We start from the raw sequence: 15,012 nt of genomic DNA on the forward strand, positions 1-15,012 counted from the left end.
ACGCTGTTGGTGGTGATGGTGGTGTTGGACATGCTGAATTTCCTCACTGGGAACAACACCGCCTGTATGTGTTTTTTTTTTTTTTTTTCAGCCTTTGACGAGAACTCGAGCTGACAGTCGTAGGAACATAAATGTGGCGCTCATAAGTACAGTATGCCGCACAGAAATGGAGAGATGAGTGACCAGGAGCACTGTAGCCACAGATTACACTGAATTATAACGGCACATGGAGAGGTGTGGACAGTTCAGACAAGCAGGCGTCCTGCTGCAGCTGCCAAAGACAAACCTTACAGTGACCACCTCTGCTCTCTTTGCAACATGCTGGATGTGCTGACATACAATGCTTTTGTGATCTGGATGGCACCAAAGTAATTTTTAGCCTATTTTCTATGTTCCAGATAATCTAAAAAATCAGTTATATGTATTATGTCTACGAATATGAAGAAAAAAGTATATAAAATATTGCAGTTGAATGCCAATTATGCCCTGGCTTATGTTCATCCAGTGAATATCATTAAAGGTAAAGAATGAATTCAACACATGGGTTAATCATCACGTCTGATGAATGCTCAGGATGAGGGTCTATTTGTAGCTGCATGTATGTCACTTCATTTGGTTTCTGTTATGCAGATCAGTGATTTTGCAGAGCAAAAAGACAACGGTGGTAGCTCTATATAACACACTTTAAAAGCATGTGAGAAAAAATGATGCAGTAATAATGGTCATATACATACATGCTGTGTTAATACCTGTGACCAAGGGAACACCATGGCTACCCATTTTGCAATTACTCTACGAAACCTCTCTCTGTCTTTACTCTATTTATAAAACGCAGCGAGCGCAGGCCGTCAACCTACGCAGCAGTGACAGAAGCATGACTTACATTTACACTTGGGATGAGGCGATCCTCTCCGCAGGAAACAAGGATGTGCAGACAGTGTGATTTCACCGCTCCTGGTGTATTATAGCACGGTTTATGTGGTTGTAGGAGGAGGCCGCTCATGTCAGGGGGGCCTGAGCTACCTGACAACGCGGGGAGAAATGTGCTAAAAGGCAAACCGTGTTTGTCGCCGTGTTTTCACAGCTACGATCTAAACTACAACAAGAGTCGGCGTTGCTGCGAGGAGAAAAGAGCGACACAGATTGGATCCTCGTGGCCACAATCTCATCCTTCGCTCTCTCTGCTTCGTCTTTGCTCTGCAGGTCGGTGCGCAGATTCGCAAGAGCTTTCATTATGATCCAGGGCTTTGACCACAACTGGAACCAACAATCTAAGCGGGTACGAGAGACCATATGTAAACACACACACACACACACACACAGGTGCACACAAACACACTCATCTGTTAAACGGAATGAACACATCACTCTTTACTAAGCAAAAGTTTCTCTCATCTCTGCTCCCTCGTTCTCTTCTATCTGTCCATGTCATCCCTTACTACTCCACTTCCACATCACCCATCAGTTAGTCACACACACACACACGCACACACACACACCTCTCTACACATCAGCCATAAGTTTGTCCGACAGACACATAAATGTACGTCTCACATTCTCGCACAACTCCTTTACATCACACGTCAGATCACCCCAGATTCACACACACACGCTCTTTCTATCTCTGTCTGTCTCACACACACACACAGACACACACACGCACACAATGCATCACACATCAGTTATATCTTTTATGCTGAAGGAGAGAGGGGGTGTTGGCAGCGGGAGGGGTTGACAGGGGAGAAGAGGAAGTACACAGGAAGTACATTAGTTATCACTCCCATGTCTTCTCCACCTTTTCACTTCTCATCACCACCCGATGTCTCAGACCCCAGCCGAGCTGCTTCTCCCTCTCATCCCACCCCTTTCCTCTTCTCTTCCTGCCTCTCTCTTTCCTCACACACGCGCCTCTAAAAATGACTTCCATGCTCCACTTTAGTGTCAGGCCCTGGGATCTAGATGACACTTGGCAAGCCGCAGAAGCCGCGAGACAACTGGATGAAATATTTAAATGAAAGACGGCAGGGGTAGAAGAGGTGAAGAAAGGAAGGGGAGAAAGAGGGAGAGAAAGGAATACAGGACAGAGGACGAGGGAAGGAGAGAGTGACGGTGTTCAGATGGTGAGTAGAATGTGAAGGATTTCTTCTCTTGGCAAAGAGAGGGCTGTGTGATAAGAAGTGCAGATGAATTGGCTTACACCTACAAAGTAGGCTGCAGAGAAATAAACCAATATAGTATGAGATCACATCGCTTTGTCTTGGAATCATTTGGAAGTCCCTGTATGTGTATGAGCTTTCTGCACAGTGCCAGCTCTGCTGCTTAGAGGAGGGCAATGAATCTAAAACACAACTAAATGAAATGTAACTTTAGTGCAGTGACCTTAGAATTATTAGGTTCTGTCTGCCTTTTAGGACTTTCATCCAAGTAAATGCTAATGCTACATGCTCAACGGCAATGCTAACATGCTGATGTTTAGCAATCTTAGTTTAATGTGCCAGTATGCTAATAGTTAATAGCACTATTCAGTACACCTGAGGCTGGTGGGAATGACAGCTTTGCAGGTATTTTTACATAAAAAAAGTTAAGAAGTAAGAAGAAGTAAAGGAATCTGACCTGATTATGGTTCTTTAGGAATTGTCAGGTAATCACCAAACTCATTTCTGTTCATCACAAGAGGAACATGAGTGTCTATGACAAATATTATGACAGTCCATCCAGTATTTGTGGAGATATCTCACTCAGAGCCACAAATGTCAACCTCATAATGGCACAGGAGGCCATCAAAGTCATTCAAAGTCATCATGTGGGAACCATCAATGTCTGTACATAATGTGTTAATGCATCCAGTAAATGTTGAAACATTTTCACTGGACAACTTCAAAACTTGTGACACTATATTGAAAGTGGAGTTCACCAAAGTCATTAGAATGAATCATGTGATCTGTGGATATTGATATCTGGTATGGATCGTAGATATTTTAGATATTTTTCTTTTTAAATAGTCTTGTATCATTCGTTTTGGAAACTACTGTGCAAATAATAATGATACTAGTAATGATAATAATAATGATAATTCCAAATCCATCCAATAGTTCTATAGTCTGAAAAGAGAGTGCACTTCAGGACTAATGAAGTTCCACTTCTTCACCGTGTTGCCTCATGGCTCTGTGATTGAGGTTAAAGGAATTAAAAGGATCATAAAATGGTTCACAATCAAAAGTCAAAAGAAAACTCTAATTTCTTTTTTTTTTTTTTCAGAAATTATGAATGACTCTGATACAAATGGCAGAAGTGGAGCCAAATACTAGAACCCACCTTATTCACATGTGAGTACATTTTCTCCACCTTTCAGCACAGAGACTGGTCCATAATAAAAACTGCAGAGAGCGTTCAGCCTCAGTTTGTGTGGCTTTAGTCAGCAGAGGTGTGCACGCTGCTCCAACCCAGTCCAGCTACTGAAATGTCCATTCAAATATAGACGTATATTAATGTGTCTCAGGCAGGTGTGAAGCGTGTTGGATTCATGTCTGAATCTTACAATAACGTGGTTCAGGCGTCACTGAATGTGCTCTGGATTTCACAGAGACATCAGTGCTGTTGTCGTGTTTGTTGTCCACAGCTGGCTGAGTGAGTTTATGAAACACCTGCAGCGTCACACAGCAGCTGAAAGGATAAGTCCGGCTTTAAATTGACGGAGCGGCGTGTGCATTAACGCACGTAGCACAGCGGCCGTAGCTTTGGTCAGGATCTGACGGTAATTAATGTTCTGTGTTGTGCTGCACAGGTCAGCTGTTCCACACAGATTCCAGGCTTATACAGTAGAATACTTTGAAATAAAGCAGCCTTTAAGTCGCCAAAAGTCCAAAATGAGCCCCCAATGTCTGACTGAAGATTTCGCCCTTGATTTTTACAGCTTCTACACAGCCAGTACTAATGTCTGTTTGCAAGAATTCCTATTTTTATGATTAACTTCATGTATTTTTACAGACCTTTAGGATTCTCAGATAAATGCAGGTTTCTAGCAAAATAATTGCAGAACATTTAAGTGATCCGTTGCTCACAATAATAACAGTGACTGCGCTCTCAGACAGTGACAGTGATGACTCAAGCTTTTTGAGGCAAAAAGAAAAAGAAGAAGATGCTAATTTATAAGCAGAAAAGAGACCAAAAGAACATCAAAAAGAAAAACAGCAGAGAAGAGGGACAGTGATGAACTTCAGACAATGTAGGACAAGGACAGAAAGCAGCAACAGAAATTAGAAGAGAAACATTTTGTTGACTTTCGATTTATTTAAAATGTGTCACAGGCTATGTGTAACTCCTTTTAGCAATTCATGCATGATTATGTGTATTAAAACACAATAAGTCTGCACTATCTATTTGTTTTCCAAATCACTGCTTTCACTTTTACTTTATCAGAGTCTTACAATTCCAAACAGATGATTTGTTCTTAGTATTCAGAGCTTTTATCTGCAAAACACTGCTCTGAAAAACCCTTTAGGATGTGGTAGCATTCTGATGTTATATATATAGCGTATTTAGCGTGCCTGTTATTGTGGGAACTTTACTGCATGTCATTTTGACTAAGATGTGAAAAATTTGAAATCCAATATCTCAAAACTGGGATCGCAGATAGTGTGTGGATGCTTGTTGTTTATTCAGTTCATTCAGTTGTCCACTTGCTGTATAAGCTCTCATTATTTTTTTTTCTTAGCTGCATGCTGGTGGTGCAAATGCTTATTTAAGGTTCATGCATGTATGTTTTTCCCTGTGTGTGTGCAGGCCTCTGTGCATTTTCTGTGTGTACATACAGTAACTGTTCTGCACATCTTTAAGCATGCGACCATGGGTTTGTGTTTGCAGTATAATTCATAGCTCTTTATGCTACATTACTGACGTGTATGGTTCCCATCACTGCAAAGTCCTGCTTGCAAAGGACTCTGCTTACCCCGGAGCTGGACATCAGGCCTGTCTGTCAAAGACGCTTGTTAGCTTGTACAGGCAACAAACGTGATTGTGCAGCGACATAAGTGAATAAAGTTCTGCTGTGTCCTGTAGTGTTTGATTACCTGGAAAAAAGTCAATAAAAATAACGATTTGAAATGCAAAGTGTGTTATTTGTACTTTACAGGGATGCACTGCATCGTACTTCATTTCCCTTGAGTGCAGCAATGTTGTCAGAGTTTTCAGAAACTGCTCTGACTTTTGTTACTATAAAGGCACAGATTCATGAAGATGATTCCTCAAATAAATTGTTAAACCAGAGTAAAAAATAGAACAAATATGCTGTACCTGCTGGCATCACAAAAAAGCAGGGCCTGTCAGGTTTTCGACCAGCTCCAGGTCATACTGACTGTAAGGTGAATGAGCAAGCAAAAAGGGAGTAGCAACATGTATGTGTTTTACAATCATACTTACAACAGTTTCCGGTTATTGTAACAAAAAGAAAAAGAAAGGAAAAAAAAAATCATGTTCTTCATTATTCTCCAGAACAGATTCTGCACGCAGCAATGAAAATGCTAACGTATTGCCATCCAGTAGTTCAGAGTAAAGCATTACTTCAAATAAACATTCTGCTTCCCAGTGCCGGGCTTGGTGAGTAAATGGAACGGAGAGGGAACAGAGGGGTTTTCTCCTGCGCTGATTGGGTGCAGATGTGAGCCTCAGTCTGGGTTTGGTTAAAGTCCCGCTGCCAGGAATATTCGCAACAATTCAATAAATAGAGCTGTTAGGAGCAAGGCATTTCCTTGTCACCATGTCAAGGTTTCAGAGCGGATGTTTCATATTGGGTGTTTTCACTCTGCCTTTCTTGTATTTAATGCTCAGCCTATACACATATAAAACACTGTAACTCAAGAATGCTGCTTTTGAAAAGTTGCAGGGGCAGATTAAATGAGGAATTTGAGCTTGAATTCAGACTTGGATTCACAGTTATGTGTATTTGAGTTAAAAATGGCTTTTTAAATGGTGATTTTGGACTTAAGGTTTCAAATTTTTAACAGTATTTAGACACTCTTGAGTAGCATGGGATGCAAAAACATACCAGTGAAACCCACATTAATGAAACCATTCTAGGTTTAAGCCACCTTGATAATAATAACAATAAAAAGCTTTTATTTTCTTATTTTGGCTTTGAAACAACAAAACAGATCAGGAAATCAGTAGGAATTTGGAGTTTAGCTCAAATAATTTGTCAAAAAAAAAATGTTTGAGGAATATGAAAGCATTCCTGTAATTGCTTGAAATATTCTAATGCCTACAAAAATATAATAAACATTTGTACTGCACTTTCCCGAACCCTAAACCCACCACCTGCACACATACAGTCAAAGTCAGGATTACTGGAATTAGGTGCTTCAAAGGAATATTGTCTAATTCAAATGTTTTTGTGATGCAATTCAAAGACTTCAGCAACTACATCAACCCAATATATGTGTTTTGTAAATGAAAAAAAAAAAAAATCATTTCTGCTGCGCGTTTGCTGCACAGGTGGAGTGTTTAAAGTCGACTTCATCCGCACCAGCATCATATGAGCACACATACGCATTCAGCACACTCACGTCCTCGTCTCCTCCATTGCTCCTTCACAGCTCCCTTTCACTAATAATCCGCCTTTGCTATTCCTCCCCTCTCTCCTCCCCCTCCTCTCCTGCCTCCCCTGTGCCCATCTGCGAAGCGATCAAATCATCGTATGGAGAAATCCTGGTGATCCAAGAGGGCCAGGCAGAAAGGTCATGGAGAGAGTCCGTAAAATGGATGAAGCCTAATGATTAGCTCAACCTTTACCTAATCAATAATCATTTATCCAACAATATCACCGGCAGCCATAGCCCCATTTGCCATTAACCTCAGCGGTGAGGAGAGAGGCAGTATTGTTTCCTCTGGCAGCTTTACAGCACTCAGATGAGTGGTAGGGGCTGGGATGGAGGCTTAAGGTTGGATCTCGATGGCTCAGATCCTATTAAGGGACTGTAGGTATTTTAGTGTAGCGGTGTCATATAATTACCCTTTTGAATGATTGACTGTGACACCGGCTGTTGAAATGGAAGAATCAGATGGCCTTTTTATTAAAGGATATAATAATAAAAAGGTGTCTTACGGACATTGTATTAATTAATGGGGGTGCCATTGAAATTGTGCTAGAAATACCAAAAAGTGTAATTTGCTACTGTCAAACCAAACTTCGAACCAGAACGGCTCCTTTCCCCCCCTCAGCCGCTCCATTCGGTTTCTTTGCTGCATTTTTAAGGAAGAAAATGAAGAATATCTGTGTGTTTAATTCAGCTTTTATTGCTTTTTACAGCAAAACACTGAAAACCTGCGGTCTGTTCTGCGACACGGCAAACATCTCTCCACACACTCCCCCCTCAGCTCTCACACACACATGCAGCAGCGGCGCTTGTCTCCTCTGTGTCTCCATGATGCCATCTTCATCATAACCTCTCCCTCTTTATTGCCTTTAATGACTCCCCCTCTCCTTTCATTAATTCTTTATTGATTCCTCCTGACGTTGCCTGAATTATTTTCCAATTACAGCAAATAAAAGAAAAGTAAAATCTATTGCAAATACATGCCTGTGTGTGTGTGTGTGTGTGTGGTTATGCACCTACGGCAGCATTTAACTAACTGCACACATACGCTAGATGCCTACACATATCTACGAGTGGTTATGGCTATTTTTTGAGGCACCATTTGGTGCATGGATTTGATTTGTGGTCAAACACGCGCGCGCACACCCAGACGAAGCGGACTGTGAATGTGACGGCAGAGAAAGAGTGGTAAAAGGTCACGGGAAGCTAATGGCTCCAGCTATCTTACATGGAATAAGTTCAGACACTTTGGACAGGCGTGTGTGTGTGTGTGTGTGTGTGTGTGTGTGTCACAGAGGAGTAACGGCCAGACGTGAGCAGAAAACAACACACCGGAGAAGTTTAGAGCCACACAATTCAAGAGGGCAAACACACCCGCAGATACATACTACGCACAGCGCAATGCAAGTGTAATTACGGACTCTTTTAGTGTGCTGTTTTGAGAGTATGAGTGATGGTACCGATACCAGATAGGTTCAGTTGCAGAATTAGCCTCAGAGGTCCATCTGACGGCTCCAGTTATTACCCACAGGTCATTAATTACAACAATTATTCACCTTCATATCGCAGACACGTATCGACTCTTGTTTTTACGCCTCGGCCTCGGTCATCTGATGATGCACCCAAAAGGGCAACGTGAAAATAAATGTATTAAGCATGTTTTTGTGAGTGTATTGAGGACGGACATAGATTTTTTACCTGTAAGGGAATCTTGAATTGTTTATTATGTACTGTACGGCGCAGCGGCTCCTCTGTTGTCCAATTAGATCACATTACTCTGAGGCAGTGTCAGAGAAAGTGATGGTTAATGATGTAAAACACGATTCAGATGGGCTCGATACAAATACACAAGGCACCAATGTGCATGTGAAGGTTTTTTGCTATCAGTCACATTTAACTCATGACTTAGAAATGAGCAGCGAGAGGAAATTAAATTAACCTCTATTATGCACTTACCTGACAAGTGTTTTGTTGTTCTGTTGTTTCCTCTGTCTTTGCAAATGTGAGCCATGTGTTATCTGCTTTGTATACGTCTGCACAGCACGGTATGTTCTGACCTCTCGCTCCGAAGCGCCTGTATGCTTGTATTTACAGTAAGTCCGCCGCCGTGCATGCATGCCTTTGCGAGTGTGTGTTAAATTTGTCCCCGAGTGTGCATTTGTGCGTGTGTGTGTCCTGACCTCTCCTGCCCTCTCTCTTCCATCCCTCCTTTGAGAGTGTGTGATATACAGAGCTCTAATTGTCAGGTCTGGCCCCCACATTCCTCGCCTCGGCCAGCCTACCAACACTGTGTCACTTTAACAACCGCGAATTATCACCGCGATGGAGATCTCGGCTTCACAGAATATAGATACATTTCCTTCAATAAATCGCCCCCTCCAACTGCAAAACCACACACACACAACTCACTACCTGTCCACAACCCCCCCCTCACATTTGCTGCTCTTTGACTGACGTTTTTACCGCAACATTATTGCGTCTGCCTCAAGATGGGAGATTCGTCGCTGCACCAAATGTAGCTAAAGTATCCAGCTAAAAGGTGATGAGATGAATCTAACCCCGCGGTATCATTTGACCAGGGTTATTGATTGTCAGCGAGCTCAGAGGGATCAGACCGGGTTTCCCATAAAGTCAGCGGCGACGGTGTCAGCAGACAGGAGAAGAGGACAGGGCATAAAGAGTACGATAATACGTATACATGCCTGGAGCCTGGGGATCGTTTCCTCTAATAACATCTGTTCTTACTTAATCTCTGCTCGGGCTACAAGCTGCTTCATCTTGCACAAATGCATCAGATCCTTTTCTCAGTTGGACTGTATCCAGAGAGGATGTGTTCCTTGCACTGCATTTATTCCTTTTCTGGCTGTGAAATGAAATTTTCTGTTGAGACAATAAAGTTTGAGTGAAATCAAAGGCAGAAGGCTATCTTTTTTTTCTTTTTTTTTTTTTTGCATTGACTGTAGTCTCCGTCACACTCAAGCATCCTGCAGAATTCAACAACTGATATCCTAAATTTCACTTTAAAGCTCCCCTAAAAGCAAAGTATGTACAAGTGGTGAACAAAGTCATTATCAAACTGGACCATTAGATCCCAGCCTTCCATGTGGTTCATTTTTATATTAGTGCTAAACAAAAATAATTCCAACCACCCAATCGGATGCAGCCTAAGTACTTCAGTATGGCCTTCCGAAGCAAAGCAGTCATCTTCTCCAGCGGACGGGATGCCACGTAAGTGTTTCAGTCTGTCTTTATAGAAGTCCAGGCCAGCTCCGCTACAGGCTCAGCCAGGACCGGGGGTTTGGCGTAATGAAAGGCAGATTGAAAAAGGCTCTTGATTGATTTCCTACATCTTGATTTGATATCCTGAATTAATTATTTGAACTTGAATAATATATAAAGGAAAAATAAATGTAGAACACTCAGGGGAAACAAGGAGAGGGCTTGAGTGCTGCCGCCGTCGCTGCTGCACAGATACTGTATCTCCCGGTCAATCTTATCCCCTGTTGCTCTGGAGGAAAGTGGGTGTGTGCGTGTGTGTGTGTGTGGTGCGCATACATGTCTGCGAGTGTATCCCGCTTGTGGTGGTACAGACAGCTGTGGTACACATGTGTTGCCGTGTAGTTTTTGCCTGTGTGTGTGTGTTTGTGTGTGTGTGTGGCAGGAAAAGAAAATGAAGCTTTGTGTGGTTGACTCCTTGCAGTCAGTTTTGTCAGTATGCCTCCAGATCATTGGTATATATATATGTGTGTGTGTGTGTGTGTGTGTGTATGATTTAGAATGAATGATGTCATAAAACTGTAAAACCTGTTTTTTTTTTCTTTCTTTTACCGTACATTCAGTGCTATAATGTAGAGTGTAAAAATCAAGCTAAATTACAGAACCATCCTGGAAAAAAAAACACCCAAATGTGGGAGAAAAAAGATTCTCACGACACGACGTCAAAGTTTTCTGCCCAATGTTGGGACTTTGTCAAACCATTGGTCATGTGTCAAGCAACAAACCTCAGCAGAAAGATAATTCTTATTAATATTTTACATTAACGATGACTCAAATAATGTACAAGGTGTTCTCATGGTGACACACTATCACCTAACTCTGCGGGTCCCCTCAGCTCCACGACCTGTTTTAGTGTCTCTCAGCTCATCGTTTTTGGTTTTACAGCTCATAAATTTACTGTTTCGGTTCAGCCTCACTGCTCTCATCAGCACTGTTTCCAGCTGCAGGAGTCAGCTGTTATCAGCAAAAAAAAAAAAGCTCAGTATGTATGTCAAAGTTAGCAGCCTGCGGCAGATGTTTCCCTCAGGAAATAAAACTAGAGTGAATATCGGATTCTCCAGGAGACTAAAAACATGACTTCAGATGAATGGTGATTTGTTACTTTATAAGGTGGTCACGTTACTATTATGTAACAGTTTTATAAAGCTTCATTTGCATTTTTTACAGCTACATTTTTCATTTTCATAAACTTTAAGAAAACTGATCAAGACAATTGACAATGAAAATGAAAATATTAGTTTGCTGAAGCTCCAAATCAACAGTAGCAATTGAATCAGGATTTCTGTATGTAGCAAACCACCTTAAAGTAATCACACCGTGTGCATGACCCCAGACGCCACTTCTCTAATTGATAAAACAAGAAATCTGGTGTGTCCCAACAATAAAATATTCCAAACTTGTATCATCCGCATATAGCTCATTTCCGAGTGCAGGTGCCGGGGCCCAGCTCATTCTGTTGTGGCATCAGAGGAAACATTAAACACTCTTCCTGCTCATCTTCTCCCCTCAGCCAGGAGAAGAAGGATGAAGGGAAGGCGAGAGATGCTGAGGGAGGGAGGGAGGGAGGCTATCAGCCGCCTTCAATTGGACGACCATACTCTGCCTTCTCTCACTGCCACCTATTTTGTTCTCCCCCTTTCGCTGCTGACACCCAGATTATCATTAAAGAAGAGGACTGCCATGCAGGTGCTGATTTGCAGGGAGCTTGAACCAATCGATCTCAAAAGTTAAGATTAACAGTAAAGGCTTCAGACTCCCTCTTCTCTGTCCTCTCACTACCCCGTTCCCACCTCCTCTGAGTCTTGCTCACGATCTGTTGTCTCAATTTCCCTCCCTCTCTCCCTCCCTTTTTTTTCTTTATATTTTAATCTAAGCAAGAAATGAAAGGGGAGGCCTTTAAATCTCATAGCTTCCAGAAAACTGTGGCAAGTATTCATTGTCGTTCCACTTTTCCCTTTCAACCTCTCAGCTGGAGGCCTTGGCTCCTGACATCTTTATATATGACGCCCTGCTCTCAAATTGCCACTGACGCCTTTAGATGAGCTGCACTGTGATCTCGGAATACCAAAACACCCCTGACAGATTTTTCTTATTGACACACGCTGTAACGCAGATCAGCCTGTGCACCGACAGCCCAAGGCCTCACTCATCCCGTCACATTAAAAGCACCTACACTGAATATACCCACAACTAAAACAGCCATAATTACTCCCCGGCTATTTTAGGATAATTGTTATAACTTATGATAAATACTTTTTTTTTCCTTCGACACAGCCTGTTTTATGGCGAGGATCAGCAATGTCATAAAGAACGAGGCACAGCTCTTAATCATCGGGACAAATACACCATTAACTTTTGAATTCATTTCCTGAATCTGCATCGGCTGTGGTAAACTCTTCCTCATTACGGAAGCAGATGCTTTAAAAGCCAGACTGGATGGGATCAAAGGCCAGCGAGGGAGAGAGCGACTGGCTCTCTTGCTCCGCTTTAGCTCATTTTCATTATCATCCAGTGACTAAAACATCTATCGCATTATGCATTAACAGTTTAAAAGCTCCTCTTTTCTCCGGCCTCTCGAACACCTTTTCTGTATTAGAGGATGTCATCATGGCCAAAGCGTGGCAGAAAGCCTCGCGTCAAGTCGATCAAATCATCTGCATTAATGATGACGGCTCTGGGAGTGGGTTTGATGGCAGGAAAAAAGGAGGAAACGCACACAAAGGCGAGAGGAGTGTGTGTGCAGACCTACACACGCATACTAAAACACACAATTGCTAACTTTTGTCCTTTAGTAGCCATAGAATCACGCCGCAAAGGAGTGTATATGTGCGTGCCTGTGTGCTGGGCAAAGGCCGGACTGACAACGCGGATGATGGTAATGTATTTTTCTCCAAACAAGAAAGATTGCTGAATCCCTGCCTCCTGGAGCAGGGGGGGCTAAGTGGGGGAAAGCAGGGGGTGCGTTGTGATGCTGGGGATTCAGGTATATGGATGGCCTAAGGAGGTTTCCATCATTCATAAAGTGCGGCCACCGTACGCGCCCTGACGTCGAATTGATCTTGCAAAAGAAGCAGGGTGGCAGAGCGACCACTTCATTAGTCTCCCTGAGCTACAAATCACCTGCTAGTGCTGCGGCACTCAGAGGGACCGGTGTTACCTTCGCTACATTACTATAGCCTCAACAGTCTAAAGTGACCGGCCATTCACACAGCCATTATGAGTGAGTTATGTGGCAATGCAAAAATATTCTCTATACATCTAGTATTACTGTGGGTCACTGTCAACACTCCCACGATAAATGTGCAAGCTTTAAGTGCGGCATAATCCGCAAGTAAAACGCTCCGCAGCTGGAGGCTCATTTTGCTTTTCTGGCACCCGTTTGTGCAACTGCCTCCGCTCGAGACATGCAAAAAAAAACTACAAAAGCAATGTTCAAATAGGAAGTGAGATCACTTCTTCAAAACAAATAACTGATTTGCAGATTTCCTTTCATTGCATTTTTATTATGTATTGTATGCTGTGTTGCATGTCTGTCACAAAACAGGAATACATGCAACAGCATATTTAAACTACAGGTGTTCCTATGGACTAGCTGATCTTGTTAGATTTTGGAGTGCACTGCTGCATATTAAGGAGGGAAAATAATGAAGCATTAGGAAGCTCAAGAGTTTCTTGTTTTGAAATCAGCCATTTCTCCTCGAATGGTTGTTCAAATGGTGCTAACTGGGCTGCATGGAACAGATTCAGATTTTCCAGTAAGCGTAGTTGCAACACTGCAAAAACAAGTCTGTCATAGAGATCATCCAGGAATGTTAACAGGCGCTCAGGAGTTTACACGTTTCTATTTATTGATTGATTTCAGTTCTTTGCCGGGGTTTGAACATGAACATGTAACAGTTCTGACAGTAGTATGTAAACATGCAAAATGGAGCGTAAATACACAGAGTTTGGTTGGAGGTCAATGAGAAAGCAGCTCATGAAATTTGAAAGGTGAGGTCATTGAATGCATTTTGTGTAAAAGCAATGAAAAGCAATCCACAGTTTAGTCCACATTGGCTTCTGTTGTGATGACTGTGTGACGGGTTTTGGAAAAGTGAACTCGGTATAGTGAGTTAGAAATTGGAAAAAAAAAAAAAAAAGATTTCAAGCTGACTGAAAACAAGCACTTAAGCTTCATTAGCTTGATTAGCTAATGCAGGTCAGAGGTGTTGCATTAGTACACACGACAGTGAGAGTTTTTAAACTGTCCTGACAGAAGCCTTTTCCATTTGGTGTTTCAAGGATGTTAAAACCAAAGCCACAGTAATACTACATTACCCAGAGGAGCAGAGAAAGCAGGCCTGTTAAAATTATTAATATCACTGATAAGTGACAGGAGAACCATTACGAGTAGCTGATTTACTCAGGAGACAAAAAGTTCAACAGCGTCCCAATGACGAAACATTATAGACAGTGGTAAACCTGATAACACACTGAATAATGGCTGGACAGCACTTCACTTATTTTATTTTATTTTTATTATTATAATTTTTTTTTTTTTTTAATGTTTCCTCCCAGTTTGGAATGCCCAGCTCCAGCTCCACTGACCTGGGGGTGGTTGCAGGCACGTGCTACTTCTGTATGTCTGTGTGTCGTGTGGTGTAGCCAGCAGTGAGCTTCATTGGGTGGGCACGTTGTGGGCGGTTCACAGAGCCCCAGCAGGTTCAACCCACACAGTGCAGGTGCAGCAACAACAAGAACCCTCATTGGCTTCACCCCAGCTCTTTATGGTGGTTGATGAAAAACCCATTTGCCTTAATTAAAATGTCTTCCAGTTGAGCCAAAATTAAGTTTCAGCTCTATATTCCTCTCTAGTTCCACCCCTCGCTTTCTTTTTTCTCTATATTTTGCTGTCTTTGCTTGGCTAGTCATGTCGTCATTTACACAAATTTCATATAAACATCATTGACATTAAAGTAAATTGCCATCCCAAATCCAAATCTGATCTGTAAACAACACTATCAGAGAAACAGGGGCAAAAAAAACATGGCTGTGGGCCAGTTACTCTCTGGACTGAGACACAACTGTAGCTCCAAACATCAGCCACAAACGTAAATATCTTTTTCTCTTGAATATACACTATAGCAATAACTGTGTGGTACGCCCA

Source organism: Chelmon rostratus, chromosome 1, assembly GCF_017976325.1.
Source record: "Chelmon rostratus isolate fCheRos1 chromosome 1, fCheRos1.pri, whole genome shotgun sequence".
Classification (NCBI taxonomy): Eukaryota; Metazoa; Chordata; class Actinopteri; order Chaetodontiformes; family Chaetodontidae; genus Chelmon; species Chelmon rostratus.